General features: G+C 57.1%; 1 non-coding gene and 1 pseudogene across 1 annotated transcript; both read left to right on the top strand.

The window, feature by feature from the left end:
- The first annotated feature begins 503 nt into the window (after positions 1-503).
- Positions 504-566, top strand: LOC135271120 (U7 small nuclear RNA). Its single transcript, XR_010339233.1, has one exon. It is a non-coding gene; the product is annotated as a U7 small nuclear RNA (small nuclear RNA).
- A 1,569-nt stretch (positions 567-2,135) lies between these two features.
- On the top strand, positions 2,136-10,739 carry LOC135271075 (NUT family member 2A-like; annotated as a pseudogene).
- The last annotated feature ends 502 nt before the right edge of the window (positions 10,740-11,241 follow it).

Raw genomic sequence — 11,241 nt, forward strand, 5'->3', positions numbered from 1 at the left:
CCTCCTTTCTGGCCTAATCAACTCTGCTCCTTAAAACCACTCCACCTGCGTCCCGGTCATTTCACCTAAACTTGCTCATGCTCTGACCAGCGCGTGCTATTCCTAAGCCAACAGCACCACCTAGTGGAAACAGAAATCCTCTTCATAACACACATCGCCAGTCCTCTGCCATCCCCTTCATTCCCCTCTCATACCGTTAAACCGGAGGGTCTGGCCGCGCCGTGGCTCATGCCTGTCATCCCAGCACCTTGGGAGGCCGTGGTGGGCGGATCACGAGGTCAAGAGTTCGAGACCAGCCTGGCCAACATGGTGAAACCCCGTCTCTACTAAAAGTAGGAAAATTAGCCAGGCGTGGTGGCGGGCACCTGTAGACCCTGCTACTCGGGAGGCTGAGGCAGGAGAATGCCTTGAACCAGGGAGGCGGAGGTTGCAGTGAGCCGAGATTGCACCACTGCACTCCAGCCTGGGGGACAGAGTGAGATTCTGTCTCAAAATAAAATAAAAAGTGTTACAGCTCTTTTAGAATTTGTCTAGCAGCCTTTCCGTTTTTTTGCCGGAAAGCCCCTAAAAAATTTATTTAAAAAAAAATAATAAAATAAAAAAATAAAATTAAATAAGGCCAGGCATGGTAGCGCACACCTGTAATCCCGGCATTTTGTGATGCCGAGGTAGGCAGATCACCTAAGGTCGGGAGTTCAAGACTGACCTAACCAACATGGAGAAACCCGTCTCTATAAAATAAAATAAAATTAAATTAAATTAAAATAAATCAGGCTCTAAGCTACTTCTCTGATGGGAGAGCTCTGCTTTCAACAGTTAGGAGGAAGATGGCTTCTGTAGCCACATTTGAGTCTGGATATTGTCCCATCAGCAGGAAAATGGCCATTCTCTTCCTACTTTTTTTTTTCTTTCTTTCTTTCTTTCTTTTAGAGATGCAGTCTTGCTCTGTTGCCCAGGCTGGAGTGCAGTGGCGCAATCTCAGCTCACTGCAACCTCTGCCTTCAGGTTCAGGCGATTCTCCTGCCTCAGCTTCCCAAGTAGCTAGGATTACAGGCACACGCAACCACGCCCAGCTAATTTTTGTATGTTTGGTAGAAAGAGGTTTCACCACGTTGGCCAGGCTGGTCTTCAACTTCCGACATCAGGTGATCCACCCATCTTGGCCTCCCATAGTGCTGGGATTACAGGCGTGAGCCACTGTGCTTGGTATTATGTAAGATTTTTAAGGACTAAATTAGCCTGTTGACAGTTTCAGATCTGAGGAATGTTCCAGATGGACCTGGGGTCTCCTCTCAGAAATGGGACCCAGAGGGGCAGGGCATAGTGGCTCACGCCTGTAATCCCAGCACTTTCAGAGGCCAAGGCCTGAGGTTAGGAGTTCAAGACCAGCCTGGCCAACATGGTGAAACTTCGTCTCTACTAAAACTACAAAATGTAGCCGGGCATCGTGGCACATGCCTGTGATCCCAGCTTCTTGGGAGGCTGAGGGAGGAGAATCATTTGAAGCCGGAAGGCGGAGGTTGCAGTGAGCTGAGATCACGTCACCGCATTCCAGCCTGGCTGACAGAGGGAGACCCTGTCTCCAAAACAAAAAAAAAAAAAAAAAAAAGAAATGGGATGTGGAGGAAGGGAAGGAGCCCCCATCTCCTAGAGAAGAGGCTCACCTCAGCAGACTTCAAACTGCAAACCCACCTTGGGCCCCAAACACAGGGGGAGTTAGGAATTAGTGCTCTTAGCTGGGTGCAGGTGCTCACGCCTGTAATGCCAGCACTTTGGGAGGTCGAGGCGGGTGGATCACGAGGTCAAGATATGGAGACCGTCCCGGTCAACATGGTGAAACCCCGTCTCTACTAAAAATACAAAAAGAAAATTAGCTGGACATGGTGGCGCGTGCCTGTAATCCCAGCTACTCAGGAGGCTGAGGCAGGAGAATTGCCTGAACCCAGGGGGTAGAGGTTGCAGTGAGCCGAGATCGTGCCATTGCACTTCAGCCTGGGTAACAAGAGCGAAACTCCGTCCCAAGGCAAAAAAAAAAAAAAAAAAAGTTGCCTGAAGAGGTGCACACAGTCTGCGCTGCTGCCCTCCAGCTGGAAGGGAATCTCAGTTCTTTCCTATTGGCTGGAGCCCTTCACAGAATGTCCCCCACCCCTTCCAGTACCTGCTGCACTGCCCCTCCCCCTCGGCAGAATGTCTGGGGTCCTAAGTTCTAAACTGCTTTACTTTCAAATTTTACCGGACCTACCTGAACTCAGGAGAATCTGTTGAGGCAGGTCACTCTCTGGGTCCTGCTCTTGACTTTTCTCATCGTGGAAACTGTCAGACAGCAGTGATCAGCACCCAGCCTGAGGGGATGGCTTCAAATGGAGGTGAGTCTGTAGGGACAGGGGCATTATCCAAGTCTCTGTCACGTTTCAAATCCTTGGGAATTCAAATTTGACACTGCCCCAGGGACAGCTGATAGGGCTAGTGTCGAGGACGGAGGGAGCACTGGATGTCCCCAAAGACATCACACCTGGAGAGGGCCATGGCACCCTGAGTCTGTGGTTAGGGAGGACGGCTCCTTGGAGGTGGACCAAGATGCCTGGGGGAATACACCGTGTAGGGGAAAGGATGGAGTGGATGTACTGATTCTTTCTAGAGGGGGACAGGTCACGTCACCGTGTGTTTGTAGGGAGTGGTGGGATCGTGTTGTGCCGGTGGCCCAATGAAGATGGCGGGCAAGCCTGAGCCCTGTGTTATGTCTTCGGGCACCTGGACGGTGCCCTTCCATAGTGTTCAGAGGGATTTGGACTGGACTTTTCTAGATCTTAGGGAGGAGTGAGGAGAAGTCGTCTCAGCCAGAGACGACTGTTGGGTGTGATGGCTGGGACAGAGCATGCAGTGACAGCCTCTGGGTGGGCGAGCCTGGGGCTACTGTAACTGCCGCAGCCTCTCAGCTCGCTCCCCAGAGGTGGCTTCTCAGTCAGTTCAGGTAGCTGTTGGCTTTAACAGGGGTGGGGGCAGTGGGGAAGTTCAGGCAACACGGCCTGGGCTTCCCAGGTTGTTCTGAATTGTTCGTCCTTTTGTGGAAGCGCAGGTCTTCAGACCCACTTCCTCTTGTCTGCTAGCTCACGGCCTGTCCTCTGCACTTTGTGTTTCTGTGGAGATGAACAATTTGCCTCTATTCCATGTCTACTACCTCATGAACAGGGGACAGGTGTGGACTCTTGCTGGTTCTCAGTGGAAAGGTCTGGAAAGACTGCTTTCCTTTTCAGTAGAGGAAGGAGAGTAGCACACAAAGAGGAAGATGGTCCTCTTATTATTATTATTCAAGTTAGGATGTGTGTCCTGACTGATGAGGTGCATGTGCTGTATCCCTGTTCCCCTTGACTGGAGACTGCATGAAGTCCTAGCGAACAGGGATGAGCTCCAGACAACTTTGCCACACCTGGCCTGTGGCCCAAGAACCTCTGGTTCTTGGTTGGTCACTCTATTCAGTTATTGGGAGCTCAAAGGAAAAGGACCAGAGATGGGCTCGTTGTCCCACGACCTACCGTAACATGACCAGCAGCTGTGAAAATCTCCAGACACCCCCCCCTCCCCCCCGACAGCCCCACTGCTCACCGCTTGCGGGCTGTGCTCTAATCGTGTGCCGCTCTTGCTGGCTGTGCAATGACAGTATCTCAGGGAACTCCACCACTGCTTCTCAGACCTGCTCCCTGGCAACGGAGCTTCCTGAGTGGCAGCCAGGACCACCGAGCACTGAGGAAAGTGTCGCCTGACTCTGACCCATGTTTAGCACTTGCTGGGCATGGTGCCAGAACAATCACTTGCACACTGGGTGTGATGCATATGGGTTCTCTTCAGGGCTCACAGGGTGCTGGCTTGGGAGAGATTTCCATCCAGTGGTTTTCTTTCATTGTTTCTTTTTCAAGACGGAGTCTTGCTCTGTCACCCAGGCTAGAATGCAGTGGTGCAATCTGGGTTAACTGCCAGGCTCTCTAGTGAAGGGACCCTCCTACGGAGGAACAGAGCATGCGATGCACAATCAGGGACACTTGCAAGCTGCAGTTTCCCTGTCACATGCCCTCAGTTGTACGACACCCCTCTGATTCCCCAGTGACTAGGGCAGACCTGGAGACCCCAGCTCATTCACCTCTTTCCTTCATCTCCACAGCATGCCCAGAGCTGGAACCGGGTGTCACCAAGAACCCTGGCGCCTCCATGCCAGTGTTCACGGCTCTGTCCTTTGCCACACCTGCTCCTGGCCCAGCAGATGGGCCGCAACTCGTGACGGCAGTGGTTCCTCCAGGCGGCCCTCCGGTGCTGTCTGCCTTCCCCAGGACCCCTCTGGTGGCAGGACAGGATGGCCAAGGCCTCAATTGGGCCCGGGCTTCCAACGTCCTTGTCCAGATGAAGACAGAAGTGGGGCCTGTGAAGGCCCCTCAGGCACAGACCTTGGTCCTACCTCAGGCTCCCCTCGTCTGGCAGGCTCCAGGTGCCATCTGTGAGGGAGTGGCATGTCCACTTCCCTCACCCCTGGCAGCTGTCCCTGTGGTGCCCACTATGGCTGCCCACATCATTGGGGGCACCCAGGCCTGTGACGGAGGCTGGTCCCAGGGCCTTCCTCCTCCAGCACCACCACCTGCTCCCCAGCTGGGCCCCATCATGGCTCCAGGGAATGCTCGTCCATGGTCACAAGGGGTTCATGGAGAGGGCAGCCTGGCTCCCTCCCAGGCGAAGGCCCCGCCGGACAACTCCTGCAACCCCCAGAGCGTGTATGAGAACTTCCGACTCTGGCAGCACTACAAGCCCCTGGCCCGGAGGCACCTTCCCCAGAGTCCGAACACGGAAGCGCTTTCCTGTTTCTTCATGTGAGTGTCCTCGGGGCACCGGAGCTCACCCTGAAGCTCACCCATAAAGAGGCTGCTGGATGGACGGAAGGTCACGCTGTTCAGGGGAGCTTGCAGGGTAGTCTTGAAGGCGACAGGTTGAGCTATGGAAGGGCACATTTTCGGCAACATTCATCTGGCTGCCGCTCAGGACAGACTCTCAGGGCCCTCATCTCACCTGCCCCTCACTGTCCCGTGAGTCCAGCCAATCCTTACTGGGCAGGTATTTGCAGCTTTGCCCTCGATCCCTTCTAGAAAAAGGGACGACGTTCCTTCATTCAGAGGATGGTGAAGAGGTGACTTGAGCTCACACATGAGGCACACAGCACAGTGCCCGGCACATGCTGGGACACGTTACATGATAACTGTTAATGATTACTGTCCCTACTGCTATCGTTATCAGGACTAGGCTATCTAGGACAGTGTTCCCCAAAGCCACGGGCTCCAGTGATGGCTCTGAGGGCACCACGAGCCCAGCAGCCCAGGGCCATGGACTGTGGTGACTGAGGCAGCAATGCCAGCATCTGAGAGTTTGTCGATTCAGTCCCAGTTCTGCCTCTCTCCATCCTGCGGTGCCTCCGTGATCCTGTGTCCCCCGCTGATGAGCAAACCCGTACTCCACGGAAGCTTGAGCACATCCACCAGGCGACACACTAGCCACTCCCCTAGGCAAGTCCCCCGCCCAGGGTGTAGGTGTAAGGAGGCCCCATCTTTGTCCCAAAAAATCTTGCTGCCCCTGCATCCTGGAACTGGTTGCATTCTCCCTTGGAGCCGAGTCCCAGTGCACTGGGGACCCTGATTCGTGGAGTAGAGTTGCCCCAGGCTCACAGGCTTGGCGTGGAGTGGGCTTCGACGCCGTTCTGCTTTAGTTCTGGTTTCTACTCGTCTCCAGGACTCTGAGGCTGCATCCCCAGGGGCTGCCTTGCTCCAGAGTCTCCAGGAAGCTGGTTAAATGCTCAGTCCTGGGGCCTTGGAACCTGCATGTTAACCCTCGCTCCCCGGTCATTCTGTGGGTGCGCTGTCTCAGTCAGCTCGGGCTCCGCCATAACTAATCCTATAGACTGGGTGCTTTATCAGGACACACTCACGTCTCCCAGTTCCAGAGATCGGAAGTACCAGATCAAAGCAACAGCATATTGGTGTCCTGGGTGGAGAGGGCTGCCTCTGGCTGTGTCCTCTTGCGGGTGAGAGGGAGAGCCCTGGTGTCTCCTACTGCCCTTATCGGGGCTCGGATGCCATGATGGGAACTCACCCTCATGACCTGCTCTAACCCTGATTAACTCCAAGAACTGACACACTGGGGCTGAGGGCTTCAGCACAGGAATGCTGGGGACACTCACATTCCACCCATAGTACTGAGTTCATTTGTCAACACTGTAACACTGAGGACTCGAGGGGCAGTTGGAGAGGCCAGCCGGTGGCTTGTGTTGATGACTGATCTTGGGGACATATCCTGCCCACGTGGGGGAGAACAGGACAGAGACAGATGACAGGACATGTGTGGGGGGGACAGGGGCCGGGTGTTGGGACTGGTGGGCTTAGGATGGAGGGTGGGCTTATGGACTGGGACTGACTGCACCGCCTTACAGCCCAGTTCTCAGATCCCTGGCCCGGCAGAAGCCCACCATGACCCTGGAGGGGGGACTGTGGTGGGCCGTGCGGGAATGGCAGCACACGAGCAACTTTGACCGGATGATCTACTACGAGATGGCGGGTAAGTGAGTCTGGGGTGCAGGGGCAGAGCCCACATGGCAGGGTGACAGAGGGTGACAGAAGCCGGATGGCCATGGTGGCTTCTCAGTGTGGAGCATGAGGAGGGAGTGGACAAACGCAGGCCCTCCCGGGCCCCTGGCTCCCTCAGGAAGCTGCTCCTCCCTCCTAGAGTGCTCTGGGGTCTCTATCCTGCCCTGGTGGGAAGCCACGCCCTGCTTGGCCTCGGGCCAACCCCTGCCTGACACTAAGGGTCAGGGAGCGAGCAGCCAGCATCACAGCCCAAAGGAGATCACCGCCAGTTGTGAGGATGGGGAGAAGGGGCGCTGGGGACTATAGACAGAGCAGGGTGCACTCTCTTCACAGCAGTGGCCAGAAGTCGGTTTTCGCCCATCCCAGCCTGGCCAGGATTGGAGAAACCTGCGCTGGGTCAGGGGAGACCTGCGTCCAGGACACCATGAGACCCATCTCTGGCCTGCCTGCCTTTGCTCCTCGTAGTCCCTTCCTTTAAGACAGAAAGACGGCAGCCTCAGGGGAAAGGGGCCCTGTCTTTTGCACCCAGCTTTTGCTTCCTCCCGACCGGGGTCTCCCATGCTTCATCTTCCTGGGTTATCCTTCAGGGACCCACAGTCCCAACCTCAGGACTCATGCAACTGGGCAACATCATGGACGCCTTCTGCCATAAACCCCACCCCTGATGCCCTCCTGGGCCTCGTGGCCCTGACTTAAGTCAGAAAGCCCTGTTGATGCCATGGGCTCTGCAGGGGCCGGGTGAGGGAGGGAGAGCCCAGAACTCTGGGAGTAGTTCCCTCTGGGACTGGGGGACGGGCCTCAGGGAGGGCCTGGACAGCCTGCCTGAGGCATGCCTTCCCATTCCCTGCCATCGGCTGCTGCCTGGTCCTGGGGGCAGAGGGCCTGGACCCTCTCAGCACGGTCTACACCTTCTTCACCCTAGGTTCCTACAGTCTGAGGCTGAGGAGGAGATGCAGATTCAGAAGTCACAGTGGATGAAGGGGCCCCAGTGCCTGCCTGCTCCAGCCCTGCCGGGGCTCGAACCTCAGGGACCGTTGGCCCCTGAGGTGGTCAAGCAGCCAGGTATGGCTTCCCACATTCCCACAGGAGCCACGGCAAAGCCCAGAGAGGCCGAGGGAGGCCACTGTCCCCACAACCCATGCCTCCCTTCAAGAGAGGGATTTGTTCCTTCCAACAAGACAGCTCAGGGGAGCTGGGGGGCTGGGCGGCTCGTGGTCACGAAGTGGGTATTCACCTGGTCAGGTTTCCTAGCTACTCTCTCCCCTTGCCATTCCAAAACTCAACAATCTGCCCAGGAAGCAGGGATGAGCGGGTGGAGTACTCAGCATATCAGTGACTCCAAGCTTCCTCCAAAAGGATGCTGTCCCGCATATGCCCCTCCTGCGGCGTCTCTTCCACGGGCGCTGTGGTTCAGGTGGTCCTGACCCAGCTGGGACCCACTTCAGGTCCCTGAGCCCTGCCCTCCCCTGTGTGATGCAGGCAGGAGGAGCAGCCCTCACCATACCCATCCTCCTCCCTCCCTGCCTCAGTGTACCTTCCCAGCAAGGCTGGCCCCAAGGCCCCACCTGCCTGCCTGCCACCACCCAGGCCCCAGAGGCCAGCGGAGACCAAGGCCCCCGAGGAGATTCCCCCTGAAGTGGTGCAGGAGTATATGGACATCATGGAGGAGCTGCTGGGGCCTCCCGCTGGGGCCATGAGGGAGATCGAGGGACAATGGGAAGAGGGCGAAGTGGAGCAGGAAGGGGACGGGATGCTTCTAGACCCAGGCATCCTGAGCTACGCTGACAATCTGGGTTCCCAGAAAGACTTTGTCACCAAGGTGGGCTAGCCTCAAGTGCTGGGGTCTGCAGAACTCCAGGGGGTGGCACTCGCAGGTCCTTGGAATTAAGCTCTGTTCCTTAGCTCCTCCGCAGTGAAGGGGTGTGTGTGTTGCCATCGATTTGACTGTCTGTGTATGTGATTGTGTCTGTGTCTTTGTGTCTGTGATCGGTTACTCTGTGTCTGTGTGGGTGTGAGTGTGGAGTGTGGAAATTACTTGTGTCCATTTTCCTGTGTCATATGTGGGTCTCTTTGTGTGTCTGTGTGTGGTTTGTGTGTCTCTGTCTGCATGTGTGTACGCTACCAGGTCTGTGGTCTGTGTGTGTAGCTGTGGTCGCCATGATATGAGACAGCTCCAGAAGGGTGGGGACGGGGCGCTCACTGCTTTCTGCATCTCCTCCAGGTGTCCTTGGCTCCAGGTTACTCCCTGCCCGGGAAGCTCACACCGTCTTCCTTCTGTTTCCAGGTGGAGGCCGTCATTCACCCCCGATTCCCGGAAGAATTGCTTTCCCCAGATCCACACATGGATTTCTTGGCCCTAAGCCAGGAGCTGGAGCAGGAGGAAGGACTCACCCTTGCCCAGGTAGAGCAGGGAGGGAGGGGAACCCAGGTACCCTGGGGGCAGGAGGGACCCGGCACAGAAGCCCCACCTGATTGTCCACCCCACCCTGCGGGGGATGCTCGGCTTCTTGGGGAGCCACTCCGAGGTGGGGAGGTGCAGGTTCAGATGGAACGGGATGGAGAGGAGCCAGGGAGGGGAGTCAGGATGCAAACTGCAGTGAGGCCCAGCGGGATGCCCAGCGGAGCCACACCCTCTGTCTTTGACAGAAAGCCCAGCTGCCTCAGGCTTCCCTGCCTGCCGCCCAAGCGCCTTGGTCTTCACCACCCTGGGCCCTGTTCACACTTGAGGCAGAGCCAGTAACTGCCCCCTTTACTCCCGCAGGTAGCAGAGAAGCGCCTCCTATCCTTGAAGGAGGAACCGTGTGAGAGGGCAGTCCCTAGTCATGGCACCACCCAGCTGGACTCAATCTCTTCTAAGTCTGCAGCGGGTCAAGGAGCAGAGAGAGATGTGCCTGGCCTGCCCACCCCAGACGGCTGCCCGGGACGCTCAGAGACAAGGCAGTGTGTGCACTGGGATGGCCAGGTCCAAAAACCCTGTTGTGCTTTTGGAGAGGCTGGATTCTCACAGGCCGAGGGCTGCCCTGCCAAACTCTCCTTCCCAGGATCACAGACCCACCCCCCAGAGGGCTTCCCGGGACCCTCAGGGACGAGGCAGGGTGCGCACTGGGATGGCCAGGTCCATAAACCCTGTTGTGGTTTTGGAGAGACTGGATTCCCGCTGGCTGAGGGCTGCCCGGCCAGACTCTCCTCCCCAGGACCACAGACCCACCTGCCCAGGTGTGGGGACCAAGGACACCTGGGGTCTCCCTGGAGTCTCTGCTGTCAGGAGTCACGCAGGCTGTCTAAGGGGTCAAGTGAGGAGGAGAGGGAAATCCCTGGCATAGTTTCTGCCGTGGGTACCAACTACAGGCTGCGGCCCTGGAAGCTGTCCCAGAGCCCTGTCCCTGCCTCGGGCCTTCTCAGCCTAGAAGGGCGGGAACCCCAGGGAGCTCTTCAGTCCCAATCTGTAAAGAGAAGAGACCTCAGCCCAGCACCCGCTCCTGCCACCAAGTCCAAGAAGCGAGCTCTCTTCAGAGGCCCATCCCCTGTTCAGATGCCCCACCTAAGGCCTGGGCTCAGAGTCTCTGGGGCGCAGTCCCTGGCTTGGGGGCTGGGTGGCCCCTCGCAGTCTAAAAAGAGAAAGGGTGACCCCTTGCTCTCTAAGAGGAAGAGAATGCAGCATTGTAGCCAGTAGAGGGACAGGGCAGGCTCTCTGGTGCCAATCCCCAAGGGTGGGGCTCTCAACTCTCGGACCCTCAGGGCATCAGGTGCCTCAAAGCAAAGACTTCTCCCCCAGTGCTGATCTTGCTGGGCCTTAGCTTGATGGGGGAGGGTGGGGGAAGGAAGGGGCAGGACGGAGGGGAGGGAGAGGGCGGCTCAACCGGAAGGGAGGGCCTAGGGGTAGGGGGCGGGGAGCAAAACCTTGGAGGGCTCATGTGTAAATCTGAATAAACACAGTTGTGTTGGAAATGCTCTCCGGGCTGCTGCCTCTGTCCTCAGGGCTGTGCTGCTCAGTGGAGGGGGTCTGTGAGGGAGTACAGAGGGCCTGGGAGATGCCAGGCACTGGGTACCCACGGGGGCCAGCCCCACGCCTTCCTCCAGGTGTAGGCTGCCCCTTCAGATGCTCCAGGAACTGACGGATGCTGAGGAGACCCTGATCCCTCCCACCAACCACTCACAAGGCCCCGACTGCTTTAGTTATCAGCTAACATCCCTGGAAAATCCTGGGATGTTGAGAGCTGGCTGGCTCTTGTTCTGCCCCGTGGGAGCTGAGGAGAAGGCAGCTGCCCGCAACATGGACACGGGGAGAGGCGGTCACTCTTGCTTAACCCTCATCAGGAAGCGCTCAGGCCCTGGGCCGAGGGGAGATGTCGAGGCATCCGTCCTCACAGGTGTGTTTGGGATACGACGGTGTGTGGGGAGCAGGGGAAGTCCTTCTGCTGGTTTCTGGTCAGGAAAGAATCTTGTCCAACTGGCGGAAGCAGATGCTCCTTGCTGTGCCTGTCACAGGGACTGGCCTCGGGGCACGCGGGGTCCTGCATGGAGCCCCCCACACCTATGATTCCCTTCCCATATGATGACGGAACTCTTGTGCGGAATTGATGCAGACACAGATTTGAACCCAAGAGGTGGATGTTGCAGTGAGCCG

Source organism: Aotus nancymaae, unplaced genomic scaffold (genome assembly GCF_030222135.1).
Source record: "Aotus nancymaae isolate 86718 unplaced genomic scaffold, 86718_ANA_hifiasm-v0.15.2.pri h1tg000075l, whole genome shotgun sequence".
Lineage (NCBI taxonomy): Eukaryota > Metazoa > Chordata > Mammalia > Primates > Aotidae > Aotus > Aotus nancymaae.